Source organism: Callithrix jacchus, chromosome 9 (genome assembly GCF_049354715.1).
Source record: "Callithrix jacchus isolate 240 chromosome 9, calJac240_pri, whole genome shotgun sequence".
Taxonomy (NCBI): domain Eukaryota; kingdom Metazoa; phylum Chordata; class Mammalia; order Primates; family Cebidae; genus Callithrix; species Callithrix jacchus.
The window spans coordinates 121,041,797-121,056,665 of NC_133510.1; the positions used below are offsets into that span (position 1 = coordinate 121,041,797).

At 44.0% G+C, this 14,869-nt stretch overlaps 1 long non-coding RNA gene across 2 annotated transcripts in view; it reads right to left on the reverse strand.

The window, feature by feature from the left end:
- Positions 1–1,439: 1,439 nt before the first annotated feature.
- LOC128928624 (uncharacterized) overlaps positions 1,440–14,869 on the reverse strand; it is a 30,228-nt gene continuing 16,798 nt past the window's right edge. For both annotated transcript variants that reach the window (XR_013522147.1, XR_013522148.1), the window contains exons 2-4: positions 8,392–8,500; positions 2,936–3,055; positions 1,440–1,641 (exon numbers count right to left, since the gene is read on the reverse strand). This is a non-coding gene — a long non-coding RNA (uncharacterized LOC128928624). The remainder of the gene's footprint in view (positions 1,642–2,935; positions 3,056–8,391; positions 8,501–14,869) is intronic.

Here is a 14,869-nt window from a genome sequence, read left to right on the forward strand (position 1 = left end):
TGGGTTGCATAAGAAAATTGCAGAATTGCAGGTGACACTCTCCAGACCCACTGAATCCAGCAGCTATGTTCTGAATCTTCATGTTCCCACAAAATTCATGTGCTAAAGTCTTACCCTGCTAGGTGATGGTATTAGAGGTGGGAAAATTGGGAGCTTGGAGATTGGCGCCCTTATAAAAGAGGCCCCAGAGAGATCCCTTGCCCTTCCACCACGTGAGGGTGCTATAAGAAGATGGCCGGCGGGGGGCGGTGGCTCATGCATGTAATCCCAGCACTTTGGGAGGCTGAGGCAGGTGGACCACTCGAGGCCAGGAGTTTGAGACCAGCCTGGCCAACATGACAAAACCCCATCTCTACTAAAAATACAAAAATTAGCCAGGCATGATGGTGCATGCCTGTAATCCCAGCTACTTGAGAGGCTGAGGCATGAGACTCACCTGACCCAGGAGGCAGAGGTTGCAGTGAGCTAGGATCATGCCACTGCACTCCAGCCTGGGTGACAGAGTGAGACTCCATCTCAAAAAAAAAAAAGGAAAAGAAATTCAGCAAGTGCTAGAGAGGAGTTACAGGCACACTAACACCACATGGAGATGCTTTCCTTGCTGAAATGATTAGCAGGAAATTAAAAGGGGAATCACCTTCCCCTTGGGTGATTCAATGTCATTTACTGTTGGGTCTAAGCAGCACCTAAAATCATTTACTACTGAGTCACAGCTTATGCTTTGTGGAGAACTTCAATGAAGTCTTTGAAAGTCTGCTGACTCTGCATTTGCAAAAAGAAAAGAAAAACAAGAACAAAACTAAAAATGACCCCAGGAGATTGGATACACCACTGGTAGTCAGGTTCCTGTAGTCCATAGTTCCTTCGCCATGAAAATGTAGAACTTCTTTGAGGTGTCATTCTCAAAGGGTGAGAGCGTCAACAGGATTTGGGTTAGGATCTGACCACCCACTGACTCACTGTGAACTCAAGCAAGTCTCCAGAAACCTTAGTTTTTTCACAGCTGTAAAATGAGCTGATGCTTGTTCAAGCCAAGATGAAATGAAGTAATGTATGAAAAGTCCTACCGCGCAGGAGGACACATAGTTAATATTCAACAAACGGCAGCTTTTAAAAATTACCAAGACTAGGCCGGGCACGGTGGCTCAAGCCTGTAATCCCAGCACTTTGGGAGGCAGAGGTGGGTGGATCACGAGGTCAAGAGATCGAGACCATCCTGGTCAATATGGTGAAACCTCGTCTCTACTAAAAATACAAAAAATTAGCTGGGCATGGTGGTGCATGCCTGTAATCCCAGCTACTCGGGAGGCTGAGGCAGGAGAATTGCCTGAACCCAGGAAGCGGAAGTTGCAGTGAGCCGAGATCGCGCCATTGCACCCCAGCTTGGGTAACAAGAGCGAAATTCCGTCTCAAAAAAAAAAAAAAAAAATTACCAAGACTTTATATTTTTAACCACTTTACTAGTACTCTTTGTAAAGCACTGTTCTACTTCCTAAATGCAGTGTAACTACTGGATGACTCACGGTTACAATTTTCAATGCTTCCACAGTCACTTTATTGTCATTTGGACATATTTCAAACAGCTTCCCATATTTGTCCTCCTTCTTGGCCATCTTGAGTATGCAGTGGGCTGGAACCAAGCTGAGAGTCCACCGACAGAGAACGGAGAAAGTCAAGTATGGCAACATTACATAGATAGCAAATAAAAATGCAAAATAAACTTCAATAGTCATGGAAATATGTTAATTAAAGCAACAAAATATTTTTGTCCACCAGCATAGCAAATACTAAAAAGTGTAATATTACCTGAGGTTGGTGAGGATACGGCAAATAAGCACCTCATACACTAATGGTCAATTGGTACAAACTTTTTAGAGGGCAATTTGTTAGCTGCATCAAAATCTAAGATGCACATAACATGCGGCCCATCAATTCCACTTCTAAAAATTTACGCAACAGAGTCTGTTCCACATGGACTCAAGACTGTATGTGTAAAAACACAAGTGTTAGTTGATGATGCGGAGAAATTAGACTGCTTGGACACTGCCAGTGGGAATGTAAAATGGTACAACCGCTACGAAAACAGTATGGCAGTTCCTCAAAAAATGCAACATAGAGTTATCATAAGACCTAGCCATTCCACTTTTGGGTACACAACTGAAAACAGAGACTTGGACTATTTGTACACCAATCACCAAGGTTCATAACAGCATTATTTGTAAGAACCAAGAGTTGGAAACGGCCAGGTACGGTGGCTCATCCCTGTATTCCCAGCACTCTGGGAGGCCAAGGTGGGTGGATCACCTGAGGCTGAGAGTTCAACACCAGCCTGGCCAACATGATGAAACCCTGTCTCTACTAAAAATACGAAAACATTAGCCAGGCATGGTGCTGCGTGCCTGTAGTCCCGGCTATCACTTGAACCTGGGAGGTGGAGACTGCAGTGAGCCTAGATTGTGCCACTACACACCAGCCTGGGTGAGATAGCAAGACTCTTTTTAAAAAAAAACTAACAAACAAAAAAACAAAAGTTGGAAACAACCCAAATGTTCATCAATGGATAAATAGATAAAATACACACAATCGAATATTATTCAGCCTTAAAAACAGGTAGAAAATTCTATGGCATGCTATAACATAGATAAACGTTGAGGACTGATATTATTTAGATATTTACCTCACTCACATCTCATGTTGAAATGTAATCCTCCCACCAAAAAAAGAAATGAGATCCCTAATGTTGGAGGTGGGGCCTGGTGGGAGATGATTAGATTGTGAGAACAGTTTATCATGAATGATTTAGCAACACCCCCTTGGTGCTATCTGTGTGATAGAGAGTGAATTCTCCTGAGATCCAGTTGTTTAAAATGTGTGGCACCATTTGGGTTGTTTTTTTTAAAAAAAAAAGGTGTGGTACCTCCCCTCCCTCTCTCACTTGCTCTCTTTTACTCCTGCTTTCTCTCTGTGATGTGCCTGCTCCTCCTTCGCCTTCCGGATGATTGGAAGCTTCCTGAGGCCTCCCCAGAAGCAGATGGTGCCATGCTTCCTGTATAGCCTACAGAACCATGAGCCAGATAAATCTCTTTTCTCACAACTTACCCAGTCTCAGTAATTCTTTATAGCAATGCAAGAATGGCCTAATACAAGGACATTATGCTAGGTGGATTAAGCCAGTCACCAAAAAAAAAAAAAAAATACGGCAAGATTCTTTTTATATGAGGTACTAGAGTAGTCAAAATCATAGAGACAGAAAGTCCTGGTGGTTGCCAGGAACTGGCAGGAGGATGAAGGAAAGTTAGTGTGTAAGAGAGTTCGATTTGGGAAGATGAAAATGTTCTGGAGATGGATGGTAGTGATGCTTGCACATCCTGAATGTATTTTATTTTTATTTATTTATTTATTTAGAGGCAGAGTCTCTGGCTCTGTCCCCCAGGCAATCTCTGTCAATGGCACAATCTCAGCTTACTCTAACTTACACCTTCCGGGTTCAAGCAATTCTCCTGTCTCAGCCTCCTGAATAGCTAGGACTATAGGTGCACACCACCACACCCGGCTAATTTTTGCATTTTTAGTAAAGACACGGGTTTCGCCATATTGATCAGGCTGCTCTTGAACTCCTGACCTCAGGTTATCTGCCTGCCTCAGTCTCCCAAAGTGCGGTGATTACAGGGGTGAGCCACTGCACCCAGCCCTTTTTTTTGAGACAGTTTCACTCTTGTTGCCCAGGCTGGAGTGCAGTGGACCAATCTCAGCTCACTGCAGCCTCCACCTCCCAGATTCAAGCAATTCTCCTTCCTCAGCCTCTGAAGTAGCTAGGATCACAGGCACGTACCACCACACCTGACTAATTTTTGTATCTTTAGTAGAGAGGGGGTTTCACCATGTTGGTCAAGTTGGTCTCAAACTCCTTACCTCAGGTGCAAACTAATTTTTGTGTCTTTAGTAGAGACAGGGTTTCACCCTGTTGGCCAGGCTGGTCTTGAACTCCTGACCTCAGGTGCAAACTAATTTTTGTATCTTTGGTAGAGACGGGGTTTCACCATGTTGGCCAGGCTGGTCTCGAACTCCTGACCTCCTTTGCTCATCTTGGCCTCCTAAAGTGCTTGAGTTACAGGTGTGAGCCAACATACCTGGCCATTAAAGTGGTACTTTAAAATGGTTAAAATGCATCTAACAGAAGTTTACTATCCAGAATCTGTAAAGAACTGAAACAATTCAACAAGCAAAATAACAACCACATTAAAAAGTGGGCAAAGGACATAAACATACACTTCTCAAAGACCTGTAAGCAGCCAACAAACAGGAGAAAATGCTTGACATCACCAATCTTCAGAGAAATGCAAATCAAAGCCACAAGGAGAGATATCATCTCACTCCAGTCAGAACGCCTATTATTAAAAAGTCCAGGACCGGGCATGGTGCCTCACAGCTGTAATCCCAGCACTTTGGGAAGCCAAGGCAGGCAGATCACCTGAGGTCAGGAGTTCGAGACCAGCCTGGCCAACAGGACGAGATCCCATCTTTACTAAAAATACAAAACTTAGTCAGGTGTGGTGACATGCACATGTAATCCCAGCTCCTCGAGAGGCTGAGGCAGGAGAATCGCTTGAACCTGGGAGGCAGAGGCTGCAGTGAGCTGAGATCAGGCCATTGCACTCCAGCCTGGGTGACAGAGAGACTGTCTTAAAAAAAAAAAAAGAAAAAAAGTCCAAAAGTAACAAATGCTGGTGAGTCTGCAGAGAAAAGGGAATGCTTATACACTGTTTATAGCAACGTAAATTAGTTCAGCCACATTGGAAAGCAGTTCAGAGATTTCTCAAATAACTTAAAACAACTACCATCTGACCAAACTACTCCATTCCTGGGTATATAGCCAAAGGCAAACAAATGTTCTACCGAAAAAGACACATGTAGTTATATGTTCATCATAGCACTATTCCCAATAGCAAAGGCATGGAAACAACTTAGGTGCCCATCCATGGTGGACTGGATAAAGAAAATGTGGTACATATACACCAGGGAATACTACACAGTCATAAAAAAGAACAAAATCATGTTCTTGGCCGGTCGCGATGGCTCACGCCTATAATCCCAGCACTTTGGGAGGCTGAGGCAGGTGGATCACGAGGTCAAGAGATTGAGACCATCCTGGTCAACATGATGAAACCCCGTCTCTACTAAAAATACAAAAATTAGCTGGGTGTGGTGGCATGTGCCTGTAGTCTGAGCAGGAGAATTGCTTAAACCCAGGAGGTGGAGGTTGCAGTGAGCCAAGATAGTGCCATTGCACTCCAGCCTGGGTAACAAAAGTGAAAAAAAAAAAAAAATTCATGTTCTTTGCAGTGATATGGAAGCAGCTGGAGGTCATTATCCTAAGTGAATTCATGTAGGAACAGAAAACTGCAGGTTCTCGCATATAAGCAGGAGCTAAATGAGCACACATAGACATGAAGAAAGGAAAAATAAACACTGGGGACTACCAGAGGAGGGAGGGGGAGAGAGAGAGATAAGGGCAAGGGCTGAAAAACTACCTATTGGCTATTAGGCTCACTCTGTGGGGGATGAGATTGTTTGTGCCCCAAACCTCAGCATCACACAATATATTCACGTAACCAATTTGCACATGTACCTCTAAATCTAAAATAAAAGTTGAAATTATAAATAAATAAACAATAACATGGTTAAATGGTAAATTTCTTTTTTGTTTTTGTTTAGACAGAGTCTCGCTCTGTTGCCCAGGCTGGAGTGCATGGCACAATCTCAGATCACTGCAACCTCTGCCTCCAGGGTTCAAGTGATTCTCCTGCCTCAGCCTCTCACGTAGCTGAGATCAGAGGTGCCCACCACCATGCCTGGCTAATTTTTATATTTTTAGCAGAGACGGGCTTCACCGTGGTGGCCAGGCTGGTCATGAACTCCTGACCTCAGGCGATTCGCCCATCTTGGTCTCCCTAAGACATGGGCCACCACACCCAGCCTAAAATGATACATTTCATGTCAAGTATGCTTTAATTTTTTTAAAATTGATACTACACCAAAGAATGTTACTTTTGAACAGAAAGTTGATGATCTGGGAATATTTTTCTTCTAATTGTAGGTTCAACACTATGTGCAATAAGAGAATGGGTGATATCGGCCGGGCGCGGTGGCTCACACCTGTAATCCCGGCACTTTGGGAGGCTGAGGCAGGTGGATCACAAGGTCAAGAGATCGAGACCATCCTGGTCAACATGGTGAAACCCCGTCTCTACTAAAAATACAAAAAATTAGTTGGGCATGGTGGCACGTGCCTGTAATCCCAGCTACTCAGGAGGCTGAGGCAGGAGAATTGCCTGAACCCAGGAGGTGGAGGTTGCGGTGAGCCGAGATCACGCCATTGCACTCCAGCCTGGGTAACAAGAGCGAAACTCTGTCTCAAAAAAAAAAAGAGAGAATGGATGATATGGCTGGGCACAGTGGCTCACACCTGTAATACCAACACTTTGGGAGGCCAAGGCCAGTGGATCACCTGCGGTCGTGAGTTCGAGACCAACCTGACCAACATGGAGAAACCTATTCTCTACTAAAAATACAAAATTAGCTGGGCATGGTGGCACATGCCTATAATCCCACCTACTCGGGAGGCTGAGGCAGGAGAATCACTTGAACTCAGGAGGCAGAGGTTATGGTGAGCCGAGATCATGCCATTGCACTCCAGCCTGGAGTGAATTTTTTAATTCAAAAAAATTTAAAAAAAAAGGAAAAAAAGAGAATGGATGATATTGGAAATGGGGTCTCAACATAAGCAGAATGTTACAGGGTTTGTCTTTTTTTACTGTTTCTCCTATTCATTTTCATTTCCATAAAAATACAAACAGAATACTGCTAATGTTTATTAAACAGTTAATAATTAAACAACTAGACACTGATAACTATACTTTTCACAAAGCTGGCAGATTATGAGGATTCAATAAGATATTATGTATAAGGCTGGGCAGGATGGCTCACGCCTATAATCCAGCACTTTGGGAGGCTGAGGTGGGCAGATCATTTGAGGCCAGGAGTTCAAGGCCAGCCTGCCCAACATAGCAAAACTCTGTCTCTACTAAAAATACAAAAATTAGCTGGGCATGGTGGTGGGTGCCTGTAATCCTAGCTATTCAGGGGGCTGAGGCAGGAAAATCACTTGAACCCGGGGGTCAGAGGTTGCAGTGAGCTGAGATCATGACACTGCACTCCAGCCTGAGTAATAAAATGAGACTATGTCTCAGAAAAATAAAATAAAATAACATGTATAAAGTGCTTTGTACAATTAATTAGGTATTTTATTTATTTATTTATTTATTTTTGAGATGGAGGTTTCACCACCTTGGCCAGGATGGTCTCGATCTCTTAACCTTGTGATCCACCCGCCTCGGCCTCCCAAAGTGCTGGGATTACAACGTGAGCCACCGTGCTCAGCCCAGTATTGTTATTTTTATCTAATTTAATTCTTAAAACTTTCCTATGACATTGTTATAACAATTTGATTATTGTTATCTGCATTCTACAGGCACAAAAAAAAAAAAGAAGGCTCAGAGAAGTTAAGTGATTTGTCCATGGTCACACAGCTTATGGCAGAGTTGAGGCTAAAACAAGCTGTCAAGAGTCCAATCTCTACATGCTTGACCACTGTGCTGAGAACATTTTCTCAAATCTCTGATTTCCTGAGAATATTCTAACAATTGGTAAACACACACCAAAGCAAGTTTTAAGTAATTTTTTAAATTTGAAAATATTATTGGCCAGGTGCAGTGACTCATGCCTGTAATCCCAACATTTTGGGAGGCCAAGGCGGGTGGATTGCCTGAGCTCAGGAGTTTGTGACCAGTCTGAACAACATGGCAAAACTCCGTCTCTACAAAAAATATATATTTTTAAAATAGCCAGGAGTGGTGGCACCTGCCTATAGACCCTGCTACTTAGGAGGCTGAAATGGGAAAATTACTTTTCACTTAAGCCCAGGAGGTGGAGGCTGCTGTGAGTTGTGTTCATGCTACTGCACCGCAGCCCGGATGATAGAGTGACCTGGTCTCTAAATACATATACATATATGTTCTTTACTAACTCATTACTGTAGTCAAATATAGTACATATTACTATCTTTGAAGTATTAAATGATTGATTCAAAATAACACAGTTGCTGGCTGGGTATAGTGGCTCACACATATAATCAGTCCCAACACTTTGGGAGGCCGAGGAGGCAAATGACCTGCGGTCAGTTAAAAATACAAAATACGGGCCAGGCATGGTGGCTCATACCTGGAATCCCAGCACTTTGGGAGGTCAAGGCAGGCAGATCATGAAGTCAAGAGATCAAGACCATCCTGGCCAACATGGTGAAACCGTCTCTACTGAAAATGCAAAAATTACCTGGTGCACGCCTGTAGTCCCAGCTACTGGGGAGGCTGAGGCAGGAGAATCACTTGAACTCAGGAGGTGGAGGTCGCAGTAAGCCAAGATCGCACCATTGCACTCCAGCCTGGACAACAAGAGAGAAACTCAGTCTCAAATAATAATAATATTAATAGTAACGTGGTTGCAAAGTGCATTATTTGAAAGATCCTTCAAGCCTACCCTTCCCCAGCCTCCATGAGACTTCCATGTCCCACCCTCCAGAGGCAGCCACCCTCAAACCTTATACCTTTTCACCTGGTACTTATTTCCATGCTTCTAAATTAGAAAGCTATACTGCAATTTCTTGACATCGATTTTTTTTTTTTTTTGACAGAGCAACGCTCTGTCACCCAAGCTGGAGTGCAGTGGCACAATCTCGGCTTACTACAACCTCTGCCTCCTGGGCTCAAGCAATTCACCAGCCTAAGCCTCCCAGGTAGCTGGGATTACAGTTGTGTACCGTGTCTGGTCTGTTTCCACTGTTTAGAAATGGGAGTGTGCTCTTGTTTTTCCATTTAGGAATGCACAGTGGATCTAGTTCCAAGCTTCCTTCCTTTTCACTATTGATGCTCATCAAAAACTGTTTCAAGTGTTTTCCCCAAAAATTTGCAGAGTAGAAACTTGCTTTTGCAGTTTAAGTCCTGGTTACAACCTTGAAGAGCGGCAGGTCTGCCTCTTATTACATCATCTGGACCAGGTGCAGTGGCTCACTCCTATAATCCCAGCATTTTGGGAAGCCAAGGTGGGAGGCTCACTCAAGGCCAGGAGTTTCAGACCAGCCTGGGCAACACAGGGAGACCCTGTCTCCACAAAACCTTTTGTAAAAACAGCTGGGTGTGGTGGTGCATCCCTGTAGTCCCAGCTATTCAAGAGGCTGAGGTGAGAGGATCACTTGAGCCCAAGAGTTTGAGGCTGCAGTGAGCTATGATTGCCCCACTGCACTCCAGTATGGGCGACAGAGCAAGACCCTGTCTCTAAAAACTAACAACAACAGACCATAAGTGCGACAATCTTTCCTATCCCAAATTCTCCCCTTGTCTGTTGCCTGCAGGATAGATTCAAATCTGAACCGCTCAGCTGAGCATACAAGGACGTTCAGAATCTGGCCCACAAAGCCTTGCGTTGTGACGATCTACACATATGTCCTACACCCTCACAGGCTCTCTTCACTCAACCTTATTGGTCTTTAGACTCTCACATCCACCAGCCTGTGTTGAATCTGGATCTTCCAACACACTCTCTTCTTTGCCTGGACAACTTTCTCTACTCCCTCATCACCAGGCCAACTTCTACTCATTCTTCAAATCTCCATTGAAATATCACTTCCCCAGGGTCTTCCTTGACTTTTCTTCACCCTGGTCCATGCATCTTCAATGTCTGTTTTGTCTGCAGTTCTCCATGCAGACAAAAGGAGCGTCTGTCTCCCTTACCTGCTATATCCACAGGGCAATGTGTCACAGTGGGTGGCACATTGCGGATGTCGATAATTTTTTTTGCTGAACCGGTGATGCTGAGTGACTCATAGGGAAATTTACCACCTCTAGGTAATACACAAGCACGTGGGTGAAGTCTCATGTTGAATATTTGGTTCCAATGACAAGGATAAGAAAGAAACAATTCACTTACCAAATTAAAAGTGTTCTAATTTCTTTCTCAAAAGTGCCTTATAGATTTTAAGAGTTATGATTTTTTTTCTCATGTTTATTTACGACTCTATCAGTGTCAACCCATTTGTTTTAAATGAGTCTTTTTTTTTTTTTTTTGAGACGGAGTTTCACTCTTGTTACCTAGGCTGGAGTGCAATGGCGCGATCTCGGCTCACCACAACCTCCTCCTCCTGGGTTCAGGCAATTCTCCTGCCTCCGCCTCCTGAGTAGCTGGGATTACAGGCACGCGTCACTATGCCCAGCTAATTTTCTGTATTTTTAGTAGAGACGGGGTTTCACCATGTTGACCAGAATGGTCTCTATCTCTTGACCTCGTGTTCTACCCGCCTCAGTCTCCCAATAAATGAATCTGTTATAAACCAGTTATCTGAAGTAATTGAGATCTGATGTTGTTTATTTCTACTGTCTCTTGCTCATGGTGGAGTGTTTCCTTGTGCACTTTGTAATTTCAAACGTGTAAGTCTCTATCTGTGGGAACCCCATATATCTAGGCTGAAGCTTTGCCATCCCTGAGTTTGTGTTTAGTTAATTTCCTGGCTTGGAGATTCCATAGTGTAAATTTTAATTCCAAACCTATGTAAATATAGTTTTGTTTTCTCATTCTAAAATATTTAATAAACAAATAAAGATTGTCTGGGTTTGGTAGCTCACTCTTATAATCCCAGTACTTTGGGAGGCTGAGGCAGAAGGATCGATTGAGCCCAGGAGTTTCAGGCAGCCTGGGCAATATAGTGAGACCTTGCTTTGTCCCCCAGGCTGAAGTGCAGTGGCGTGATCTCGGCTCACTGCAACCTTTGCCTCTTGGGTTCAAGCAATTCTTACGCCTCAGCCTTCCGAGTAGCTGGGATTACAAGCATGTGCCACCATGCCTGGCTAATTTTTCTATTTTTAATAGAGACAGGGTTTTGCCATGTTGGCCAGGCTGGTCTTGAACTCCTGGCCTCAAGTGATCCACCCTCCTCGGCCTCCCAAAGTTCTGGGATTATAGGCATGAGCCACTGGGCCTATATTAAAATTAAATTAAATTTTTAAATTAAATTATTGATTTAATTTTTAAAATTAAATTAGCTGGGCATAGTGGTGGGCACCTGTATGTAGTCCCAGCTACTTGGGAGGCTGAGGTGGGAGGATCGCCTGAACCCAGGAGGCAGAGGTTGCATTGAGCTGAGATCTCACCATGGCACTACAATCTGGGTGACAGAGAGAGACCCTGTCCGGGGGGAAAAAAAACACAAACAACAACAAATAAAGATTGTGCATGCATATTCAAAGCATATAACATGATGATTTGGTATATGTATACGATATAAAATGATTATCACACTCAAATTAGTTAACACATCCCTCAGCAGCCATGGTGCACATTAGATGCCCAGAACTTGCTTAATTTATAACTGAGAGGGCCAGGCGCAGTGGCTCACGCCTGTAATCCCAGCACTTTGGGAGGCCGAGGCGGGTGGATCACGAGGTCAAGAGATAGAGACCATTCTGGTCAACATGATGAAACCCTGTCTCTACTAAAAATACAGAAAATTAGCTGGGCATGGTGGCGCATGCCTGTAATCCCTGCTACTCAGGAGGCGGAGGCAGGAGAATTGCCTGAACCCAGGAGGCGGAGGTTGTGGTGAGCCGAGATCATGCCATTGCACTCCAGCCTGGGTAACAAGAGCGAAACTCTGTCTCAAAAAAAAAAAAAAATGATAACTGAGAGTATAATCATATTGCAACAAATGTAGAGGGGGACTTTTTCCATCTAGGATCCAGAATAAGACACATAAGCTTCCCTGTCATCTCCCTACTCTGGGTGGACAGATTTTTCTGACCATTTTCCCTAAGATATAACTCCTTAAGTGTCCTTATTTGGGTGGAGGTTGTAGTTCTACTTCCACCAAAGCCTTGTCCGCTGCCTTTAGGAACCTTTAAAACTCAAACCTGACCAGGTGCAGTGGCTCACGCCTATAATCCCAGCACTTTGTTAGGCCGAGGTGGGTGGATTGTTTGAGGTCAGGAGTTCAAGACCAGCCTAGCCAACATGATGAAAACCCATCTCTACTAAAAATACAAAAATTAGCCTGATGTGGTGGTGTGGACCTGTAATCCCAGCTATGCAGGAGGGTGAGGCAAGAGACTTGCTTGAACCCGGGAGGTGGAGGCCGCAGTGGGCTGAGATCGCACCACTGCACTCCAGCCTGGGTGACAGAGCGAGACTTCGTCCCCTGCCAAAAAAAAATTCTGTTTGGTATATTTTATCCAGCATTTCTAGATGATTATTGGTAGGAAAGTTTTTAGATTATCTGGTTCAAAATATTGCCAAAAATAGAAACCCAGCATACTAATTTTTAGGCCTTTTCCTCATTCCGTGTTCATGAGTCTATTTTTATAAAAAGTTACTTTGGGCCGGGCGCGGTGGCTCAAGCCTGTAATCCCAGCACTTTGGGAGGCCGAGGTGGGTGGATCACGAGGTCAAGAGATGGAGACCATCCTGGTCTACATGGTGAAACCCCGTCTCTACTAAAAATTACAAAAAATTAGCTGCGCATGGTGGCGCGTGCCTGTAATCCCAGCTACTCAGGAGGCTGAGGCAGGAGAATTGCCTGAACCCAGGAGGCGGAGGTTGCGGTGAGCCGAGATCGCGCCATTGCACTCCAGCCTGGTAACAAGGGCGAAACTCTGTCTCAAAAAAAAAAAAAGTTACTTTGTTCTCCTCCTATTTTCTATGGATGTATCACTTTTCTCCTCTTACAAGTTACATTGTAAGAACTGAATGCCCTATGCTAATCACATTTCTTGTATAAACTATTGTTTTTTTCCTTCTTAGTATTTAGTTATCATTACTGGTTTTATTTTATTTCTTTTACTCACAATGCTTTTATGTAATTTCTAGTAAACACGCACCTAATATAGCTAGTATTTGATCTTATGTCACCTGCTAAAATTGTCTTTTTTCAAAGAAAATACTATCCCAATCTTGCACATTAAAAAATTACATATATTGTCCAGGCGCGGTGGTTCACGCCTGTAATCCCAGCACTTTGGGAGGCGGAGGTAGGTGGATCACCTGAGGTCAGGAGTTCGAGACCAGTCTGACCAACATGGTGAAATCTTGTCTCTATTAAACACAAAAAATTAGCCAGGCATGGTGGTGCATGCCTGTAGTCCCAGGTACTTGGGAGGCTGAGGCAGGAGAATCACTTGAACCCAGGAGGTGGAGGTTGCAGTAAGCCAAGATTGCACCATTGCACTCCAGCCTGGGCAACAAAAGTGAAACTCTGTCTCCAAAAATAATAATACATACATACATACATTGATGTCAACAGAACTGCTAGCAGTTTTTCCATAATACCACTGTCAAGATGCTGGCAAACTTGGTAGCACTAGGGAGCTAACTTTTTAAAAATTCAATACCAGTACTGCAAGTCATATTTATAATTTTTATTTTTTGAGACAGAGTTTCATTCCGTCGCCCAGGCTACAGTGCAGTGGCGCAATCTCAGTTCACTGTAGCCTCCCTGTCTAGGGTTCAAGAGATTCCCCTGTCTCAGCCTCCTGAGCAGCTGGGATTACAGGTGCGCCCACCATACCTGGCTAATTTTTGTATTTTTAGTAGAGATTGGGTTTTGCCATGTTTCCCAGGCTAGTCTGGAACTCCTGGTCTCAAGGGATACATCCACCTCAGCCTCCCAAAGTGCTGGGACTACAGGCGTGAGCCACCACGCTGGACTGCAAGTCATATTTATAATTCTAATGAAAATTTTGACTTGCTTAAAACTCTCTTCTGGGCCTAGATAAGTTTGTTTTGCTCTTAGATCTAAGAATGTATGCATATAAGTACTCCTATTGTTTTACAAATATATCAGATGTACTTCATATAGATTATATCTACCGTCTAAGAGTGCCATAGCAAAGTGCCCAGTTTTTAATGCTGCACGTTCTTACTCATAGCTTACTTGAAATTTCTCATTTACATGACACCAAGTGAAATTAGATAATACTGCAGTGACTGCTTTTGTTCCTGCCATTGTCAAAGTTACATATTAACTAACTTATAAAGAAATCACTCTTCATGACAGAAAGCAACACCTGCTGCTGAAACAGTTTATAACTGCATCTATAAAGCTTTTTCAAAAAGACCTTAAAAAAAAACTTCCTTGGGAGGCTGAGGCGGGTGGATCACGAGGTCAAGAGATCGAGACCATCCTGGTCAACATGGTGAAACCCCATCTCTACTAAAAATACAAAAAATTAGCTGGGCATGGTGGTGCGTGCCTGTAATCCCAGCTACTCAGGAGGCTGAGGCAGGAGAATTGCCTGAACCCAGGAGGCGGAGGTGGAGGTTGCAGTGAGCCGAGATCGTGCCATTGCACTCCAGGCGCTTGCCTGGGTAACAAGCGCAAAACTCCATCTCAAAAAAAAAAAACAAAAAAACATTCTACATTCTCCCTGTTTTGTTTTTTATACAGAGTCTCGCTTTGCCACCAGGTTGGAGTGCCCTTTGTCACCCAGGCTGAAGTGCAGTGGCACCATCTCAGCTCACTGCAACTTCCACCTCCTGGGTTCAAGCAATTCTCATGCCTCAGCCCTCCGAGTAGCTGGGATTATAGGCATGTGCCATTACACCTGGCTAGTTTTTATGTTTTTAATAGAGACGGGGTTTCACCATGTTGCCCAGGCTCGTCTCGAGCTCCTGACCTCCAGTGATCCACCCGCCTCAGCCTCCCAAAGTACGGGGACTATGGGAGTGAGCCACTTCACCTGAGCCACCTACTTGCCTTTTTTTCCTCAACCTC